Raw genomic sequence first — 9,424 nt, forward strand, 5'->3', positions numbered from 1 at the left:
TATGGGGTTCTTGGAAGAACCTTTTGGGGGGCATTTTCAGTGCCAAGAACCGTAAGGTTCTAAAAAGAACTGCGGACCTTAGATCTCGTTGAACCCCACATTTTTAGAGTGTACTTGGACTAGGATTCAGAAGGCACTCGCACATCTGAGCTATCTTTGTTGCAGATGCATGATTACAGTTGAATAAGATAGGTGGGGTTCATCATTGAACCTCCTTAGCTGGTGGGGGTCCTTACAGGAACCTACCTGCCCAACAAACATTTAGATAAGGACAGTAGAAGCAGGCTCTTAACTGAAAAATGGAATGATGAAGGTGAGGTTTGTCCCTTGTATGACAAATATTGTTTGATACCATCTTTTCCTGTGTCAATCTTAAACAGAACATGGACACAATTCAATGGATAAGGTTAGCTGTATTGCGTGCAGAAGACTTGTGTCCGCAGGTATACAGACGAGGTACGTCAATTGGTATTGGTATGTTATGCAGAGCACATTCATCCTCCCTTACCTCTTCAATTAACTTTTTAGGGATAGGGGGCAGCATTTTCACTTTGGATGAATCGTGTGCCCATAGTGAACTGCCTCCTACTCTGTCCCAGATGCTAATATATGCATAGTATTATTACTATTGGATAGAAAACACTCTGAAGTTTCTAAAACTGTTTGAATTATGTCTGTGATTATAACAGAACTCATATGGCAGGCAAAATTCCAAACAGGAAGTGGAAATTCTGGGGCTGGTTGATGTTAAACTCATTGTCTATTCACATCCCAGTAAGATATGGATCTGACGGCACTTCCTACGCCTTCCACTAGATGTCAACAGTCAGTAGAACGTGGAAGGAAGCCTCTAGTGTGATGTGGGGCCGGATGGCAGCTATTTGAGTCAGTGGTCTGGCAGAATGCTAGTTCCTGGTCACGCGCACTAGTCATGATATGGCCATGTGTTCCATTGCTCTGTAGACAAAAACGAACGCTCCGGTTGGAACGTTATTGGAGATATATAACATCCTGAAGATTGATTCTCCACTTAATTTGACCAGTTTATTCGACCTGGAATATAACTTTTTTAAGTTTTCGTCCGAGTTCAACTGGACCGTCGCAAGAGTTTGGACATGTGAACTAAACGTGCTAGCAAAAGTAGCTAATTGGACACTAGTAATGGACATTATCAAACAAATCAACGATTTGTGGAACTAGGATTCCTGGCACTGCATTCTGATGAAAGATCAAGGGGAATATTTATGTAATTTGTTGACTCCAACATGGCGGAGAAATGTTGTGTATTTCTGAGCACCGTCTCAGATTATTGCATGGTAAGCTTTTTCCTAAAGTTTTTTAAAAATCTGACAGCTGTTGCATTAAGAACAAGTGTATTTTTAATTATATGTAAAACATGTATCTTTCATCAAAGTTTGAATATTTGTTATTTGACGTGGCTCTAATTACTCCGGATATTTTGGAGGCATTTCTGAACATAGCGCCAATGTAAACCGAGATTTGTGGATATAAATATGCACATTATCGAACAAAACAAATGTATTGTTTAACATGTCCTATGAGTGTCATCTGATGAAGATTAGTGATTCATTTTCTCTATTTCGGCTTTGACTATCTTTGGCTGGGAAAAATGGCTGTGTGTTTTTTGGATTTGGTGATCTAGCATAAATGTTGATCTCGCTGTACATTTTTTATTATCAGACACCATGGGTATATTAACAAGATGTTTCTTTCATTTGCTGTATTGGACTTGTTAAGGTGTGAAAATATTTTCAAAAAAATATTTTTTAATTTCGCGCGCTGCCTTTTCAGCGGAATGTTGTGGGGGGAAACGTGTGTCCTAGAAAGGTTAATACCCTATAGGACTCTACATTATGGACAAGGTATGAGAACTTTTAGCAAAAGTCATTCACCGAGGTATGAATTCTGTCGTGCCCTTGTTTTGTTCATCTGTATAATAAAAATGTTCAGACTTCAACCTCCCTACACCACTGATGAATGTAACTGGAATCCTGGTTGATGTTGCAGTGCATGGTGAGCATTCTGGCTACGGATAGAGAACATCAACACCCCAGATATAAAACATTGGACTTGAAGCTCCTCTGGCATTTCACCTCATGATTTAATTTTTTCTTCAAGGATCACTTACAAGGGGTTCTCTGAACATAGGGGTTCCCCCTAGTTACAATTTTAAGAAACCCTAAAAGATACTCCAGGAACCTGTGACTGAGTGGCACAGCAGTAAAAGGCACTGCATCTCAGTGCAAGAGTCGCTACAGTACCTGGTTCAAATCCAGGCTGTGGCACATTCAGCCGTGATTGAGTCCCAAAAGGAAGCGCACAATCAGCCTAGCGCCATCCAGAGTAGGTTGTCATTGTAAACAAGTGGACTTGCCTATGTGAATAAAAACCACCTATTTTTAGAGTGGTGACAAAGGACAGGTATAATGACATTGTTCTTTAAAACGCAACTTAAGAAACAAACATTTAAACAAAATAACCTTCATGACAGGTTAAACATGTGTTTTGAACCTTCAGTATCCTAAACATACTGCGTCATTTCGCAGGTAAACATTTACAAAAAGTTAAGCACAACGACAGTTATGTCCTGGGGGCACAGTCGAGCATGGCACTTCCAACATCAGGGTTGTGGGTTTGAGTCCCACAGGGGACCAGTAAGAAAGAATACTAACTACAACGTATCATTCATGTTCAATAACTCATGAGACAAAATAGTGTCCACATTTTATTGGCTGCAAACAATTCCTCAATATTTGTGTAGTAAATGAGACTTCATTTAACAGCAACAAAGTATGACGTTACCATGAAGTATTGATGCAGAACTACGGAATAGCATTGCTGCTTTTAATGCATAGTCTGACGAAGAGGCAGGAGTCTCAGGGAGCACACCGAGGGCAAGCTCATTACACATAATTCATTGTTCCAGCGGTGTTCCCCTGAAGACGAAACACAACCGAAATATTCAGCTGTACACAGACTACAGTAGGAAGGTCTACATGAGAGATTATTCTAGGTCATTTAACTATTTAAAGTTTAATTTGATGACTCAGTGAATGATACTGGGCTTACTGTACCTCCAAAGTTGATATGAATACAAGTGTCTCTGGCACCAGCAGAGTCAGGCCTTCCTTTTGCCCAGTTCTGGTGATCAAAGTTGGAGCCATCGCTCCAGAACCACCGCCTGTCCTGAGGGGGGAAAAGTGGGGTTTCAGAATAAACTTAATGTAGTCTTTCTTCGACGACCTGAAACTAAGCTACCACAACACACCGACTGATGCTTGTGTAAAGAACGTGGAGCCTACTCCTCACATTTTCAATCATCCCAATGCATTTCAAAGACCATAACTGGTCTACAACTTGAAGCTAGAAACCCCATACACATGCTTACAAGCAGACTGCCTGGAATATATTACTTCGATCGCATTTATACTTAACTAGAACCGTTTTACATGTGTATAAAAGCCTCCTACTGAAGTTGACAGTTAAATGCATTAAAGTAATTTAGTAGATTCATCTAGAATGACTTACAGGGTCAATTAGGCTCAGGGTGTTGCTCAAGGGCACGTCAGATTTCACGCTGTGAGCTCTGGGATTCAAACTACCAACCTTGCCTTTAATGGCCCCATGGTCTTAACGGCGAGGCTACCTGTCACCTGGGTAATCTTGACATTTTATTAGGAACCCATTTGAGTATCTGTTAAAAAAAAGCAGCTACTCTTCCTGGGGTCCACACAAAATCACATTAGAACATCACACAACTCAGACAGAACTATATAAACAAATTACAGGTAGCCTACATGCCAAACCTCACATTTTTAACAAGGTTTGCTTTTCACTTGCGAAAGATGATGGAACAGAGTTCCTTGCAATAATGGCCATATAACACCGTACGTTTAATGGTCCCACCTTAACAGAATAAAATCCGCCAATCCAGGTAGGAGGGAAACGAACAGTCTTCAGCAAGACCAACGCCTGTAGAAACTGATCCTCCTCGGAGCTGTGTAATAGCCAAGCAATTAACAAAGACATTTCATCTATTAGTCAGTCGGCCAGCCTAGCTGAGAATTTGTCTTCTGGACTCTCAACCAAATATTGACCATCGCAACAATTTTTTTTTTAAACATTCTTTTAAAGATACTAGTTTATCTCCGTCTTAATCTTGTCAATAGGGGGGGCGCTGTTTTCACTTTGGAAAAAATCGTGCCCAAATTAAACGGCCTCGTACTCTGTTCTAGATCATACAATATGCATATTATTATTACTATTGGATAGAAAACACTCTGAAGTTTCTAAAACTGTTTGAATTATATCTGTGAGTGAAACAGAACTCATTTGGCAGCAAACTTCCATATAGGAAGTGAAAAATCTGAAAACGAGGCTCTGTTTCAGGGCCTGCCTATTCAACTGGCTTTTATTTATCGATATGTATGCACTTCATACGCCTTCCACTAGATGTCAACAGGCAGTGATGGTTGGAATGGGGTGTCTATCTTAATCTGAGGCCGAACAAGAGCTTTTGGAGTGACAGGTCAGGGATTTCTTTGTCTTCGACGGCGCGCGGGGGACCTCGACATTGTCTTCTGAAAAGCGTTCGGTACTCAGCACTCTATTGTCCTTCTAATCACTCTGACATCAACTCTGATTGGTGGAAATCAAAGATGGACAGCTGAGAAGTGGGTTGACCTATACGATATAGTAGGTCACTTTCTCAGTTTAGGTCTTTAGGTTCTACTCTGTCTGCCCCTTAGATAGCACCCTATCCCCTCCGTAGTGCACTAGTGTTGACCTATACCCTACGTAGTGCACTACCGTTGACCAGAGCCCTATGTCAAAAGTTGTGCACTATATAGGGTGCCATTTGGGAGACAAGCCTATGTAATATATATATATATAATGGTTACGATCACTCCTCTTAATCCTGGTCCATGGGACCCACAGGGGGTGCAGGGATTAGTTCCAACCCAGCACTAACATACCCGTTAACAGCTATAGTCAAGGTTTGATGATTAGTTGATCAGCTGTAGCCAGTCTGTTAGTTAGTGCTGGGATGGCTCTAAACTCTGCACAGGACCAGGGTCGTCCACCACTGATGACATCACTTCCTTGTTGACCTTGACCTTCAACCCTTGTTTTCTTGGTACAAACGTGACACAGAAATAAAGCATTGATTCAAGACTTTGTCTGTGTGAGTGATTTGATTGTTTTATCACAAACCGATGCTGTTCACAACAACCACTAGATGGAAGCAGAGAGAAGGCAAAGAACCCTGAAAACCTTGACATGACTGGGAAAGGGAAAGGGAAAGGGAAAGGGAAAGGGAAAGGCAAAGGCAAAGAACCCTGAAAACCTTGACATGACTGGGAAAGGGAAAGGGAAAGGGGGATACCTAGTCAGTGTTACAACCTAGTCATTCAACTGAAATGTGTCTTCCTGCATTTAACCAACCCCTCTGAATCAGAGAGCGGGGGGCTGCCATAATTGACATCCATGTCTTCGGAGCCCAGGGAACAGTGGCAAGACAGGCGGTATATAGTGACGTTACCCATAGATGCTGATCTGGGGTCAGTTTTGCATTTCCCCCACTAATGGTTAAGGTTAGGATTGGGGGAGAGGAAGCTGATTCTAGATCTGTATGTTGGGGGGGGGGGGGGGGACTTCAACATGGAAAAGATGTATAGTATAAGAATCTAATCAGATTCCTGTATGTTCTACCTGGAACTTGTCAAATACAAATGGCAGCAAATACACTATCAAGAATCATACAATATTATTTTAATGGCTGACGTAGAGTGAGTCACATTTAGACTTCACCGAAGTGTTGCATGTATTGTATGAAAACACACGAGAGACTTATCAGCTCAGCCTTCTAAGGTGTCAGATACAGACTGTGCATAGACCTTTTCAGGTGGCAGAGGCTCTGATTCCCCCCCCCCCCCCCCCCCCTGCATTTCATCACAAATTGTCAGCAAGCCTTCTAAAAACGTGATTGACATAGGGAAAAGAGGGTGGGCTATCAAATCTGGTCACATCTGTTTAGCGGGTGAAATGCTTTTGTTTCTTGATCCGACATCACGGTAATACCTATATCAGCTGGTAATTGATAACCTACATTTTACTAGGCAAGTCAGTTAATAACTTCTTATGGCTGGGGGCAGTATTGAGTAGCTTGGATGAATAAGGTGCCCAGAGGTGCCCAGAGTAAACTGCCTGCTACTCAGGCCCAGAAGCTAGAATATGAATTATATTATTAGTAGATTTGGATAGAAAACACTTTGAAGTTTCTAAAACTGTTTGAATGATGTCTGTGAGTATAACAGAACTCATTTGGCAGGCAAAAACCTGAGAAAGAATCCAACCAGGAAGTGGGAAATCTGAGGTTTGTAGGTTTTCAAGTCTTTGCCTATCCAATATACAGTGGAAATTTGGTCTGATTGCACTTCCTAAGGCATCCACTAGATGTCAACAGTCTTTAGAACCTTGTTTCAGGCTTCTACTGTGAAGGAAGAGAGAATAAGAGCTGATTGAGTAAGGGGTCTGCCAGAAGGCCATGAGCTCACTCAGGCGCGCTCCCGTGAGAGTTAGCTGCGTTCCAATGCATTTCTAAAGACAAAGGAATTCTCCGGTTGAAACATTATTGAAGATTTATGTATAACTTTTTATGGCTGCAGGGGCAGTATTGAGTAGCTCTGATTAAAGGTGCCCATTTCAAACGGCCTCGTACTCAATTCTTGCTCGTACAATATGCATATTATTATTACTATTGGATAGAAAACACTCTCTAGTTTCTAAAACCGTTTGAATTATATCTGTGAGTCAAACAGAACTCATTTGGCACAAACTTCCTGACCAGGAAGTGGAAAGTCTGAAATCGATGCTCTGTTCTACTTCCTGCCTATACATGGGCATGATACGTAAGAGTATACGTGCACTTCATACACCTTCCCCTGGATGTCAAGAGGCATGTGACCATATCATGGTAAAGTATGTTTTTTCAATATAGTTTCATCAGATTACTGAAAATTTTTCGGGAGTTTTGCCGTGTTCTCCCCCGACCGTGTACACATTCTCCAAAACATGGACATTGTTCAGTTCCCCCAGTTCTATGATGGAGAAGAGGTTCCTTTGTTCTCCTGTGAAACCTCTCTGTCTATACAGCATGGCCCTGAGGAGAGAGACTCCTCTAGGAATGTATGACCTGCGATAACAGAGCCTGGGTGTAGGGGGAAGAGAGAGGTGGTGAGAGAGAGAGATGGTGCAGAGACAAGGGGATGGTACTCGCTATCCCCAAAGAGGGCCACGTCATGACACTGCAGTGAAGTCTAAAATGCTGTCCATTTCACCACCATAGATAGTAGACTACTAGGCCTACTATCTGTGTGTTCAGGGACCTCCTGATTTACAAATTAAACACTCTCTATAAGCGACTTTTTACCACTCATTCTATTAGAGTCGTTTTTTGTTTGTTTGAGGGATATCTGTAGACTATGCAGCAGTCTCAGGACGGTTTTAAAATTGCCTTTTCTCCGGCATCTCTCAAATACACTGAGTTGACTGCGAGCTGGTGTAGTTTGTTTCTCGGCCTGTTCCGCGAGAGGGTGGAGTTAGCCGTTTGAGAGAGTGGTGAAGATGCTGCTAAAGGTCAATCAGGAGGAGAACATAACACCACTGGTCAGGATTCACTAAGAGACAGGAGAACATAACACCATGGTCAGGATTCACTAAGAGACAGGAGAACATAACACCACTGGTCAGGATTCACTAAGAGACAGGAGAACATAACACCACTGGTCAGGATTCACTAAGAGACAGGAGAACATAACACCATGGTCAGGATTCACTAAGAGACAGGAGAACATAACACCACTGGTCAGGATTCACTAAGAGACAGGAGAACATAACACCATGGTCAGGATTCACTAAGAGACAGGAGAACATAACACCACTGGTCAGGATTCACTAAGAGGCAGGAGAACATAACACCATGGTCAGGATTCACTAAGAGACAGGAGAACATAACACCACTGGTCAGGATTCACTAAGAGACAGGAGAATATAACACCACTGGTCAGGATTCACTAAGAGACAGGAGAACATAACACCACTGGTCAGGATTCACTAAGAGACAGGAGAACATAACACCACTGGTCAGGATTCACTAAGAGACAGGAGAACATAACACCACTGGTCAGGATTCACTAAGAGACAGGAGAACATAACACCACTGGTCAGGATTCACTAAGAGACAGGAGAATATAACACCACTGGTCAGGATTCACTAAGAGACAGGAGAATATTACACCATGGTCAGGATTCACTAAGAGACAGGAGAATATAACACCATGGTCAGGATTCACTAAGAGACAGGAGAACATAACACCACTGGTCAGGATTCACTAAGAGACAGGAGAACATAACACCACTGGTCAGGATTCACTAAGAGACAGGAGAATATAACACCACTGGTCAGGATTCACTAAGAGACAGGAGAATATAACACCACTGGTCAGGATTCACTAAGAGACAGGAGAACATAACACCACTGGTCAGGATTCACTAAGAGACAGGAGAACATAACACCACTGGTCAGGATTCACTAAGAGACAGGAGAATATAACACCACTGGTCAGGATTCACTAAGAGACAGGAGAACATAACACCATGGTCAGGATTCACTAAGAGACAGGAGAATATAACACCACTGGTCAGGATTCACTAAGAGACAGGAGAACATAACACCACTGGTCAGGATTCACTAAGAGACAGGAGAATATAACACCATGGTCAGGATTCACTAAGAGACAGGAGAACATAACACCATGGTCAGGATTCACTAAGAGACAGGAGAACATAACACCACTGGTCAGGATTCACTAAGAGACAGGAGAATATAACACCACTGGTCAGGATTCACTAAGAGACAGGAGAACATAACACCACTGGTCAGGATTCACTAAGAGACAGGAGAATATAACACCACTGGTCAGGATTCACTAAGAGACAGGAGAACATAACACCACTGGTCAGGATTCACTAAGAGACAGGAGAACATAACACCACTGGTCAGGATTCACTAAGAGACAGGAGAACATAACACCACTGGTTAGGATTCACTAAGAGACAGGAGAATATAACACCACTGGTCAGGATTCACTAAGAGACAGGAGAACATAACACCATGGTCAGGATTCACTAATAGACAGGAGAACATAACACCACTGGTCAGGATTCACTAAGAGACAGGAGAACATAACACCACTGGTCAGGATTCACTAAGAGACAGGAGAATATAACACCATGGTCAGGATTCACTAAGAGACAGGAGAACATAACACCATGGTCAGGATTCACTAAGAGACAGGAGAACATAACACCATGGTCAGGATTCACTAAGAGACAGGAGAAT

Source organism: Salvelinus namaycush, unplaced genomic scaffold (genome assembly GCF_016432855.1).
Source record: "Salvelinus namaycush isolate Seneca unplaced genomic scaffold, SaNama_1.0 Scaffold273, whole genome shotgun sequence".
NCBI classification, from domain to species: domain Eukaryota; kingdom Metazoa; phylum Chordata; class Actinopteri; order Salmoniformes; family Salmonidae; genus Salvelinus; species Salvelinus namaycush.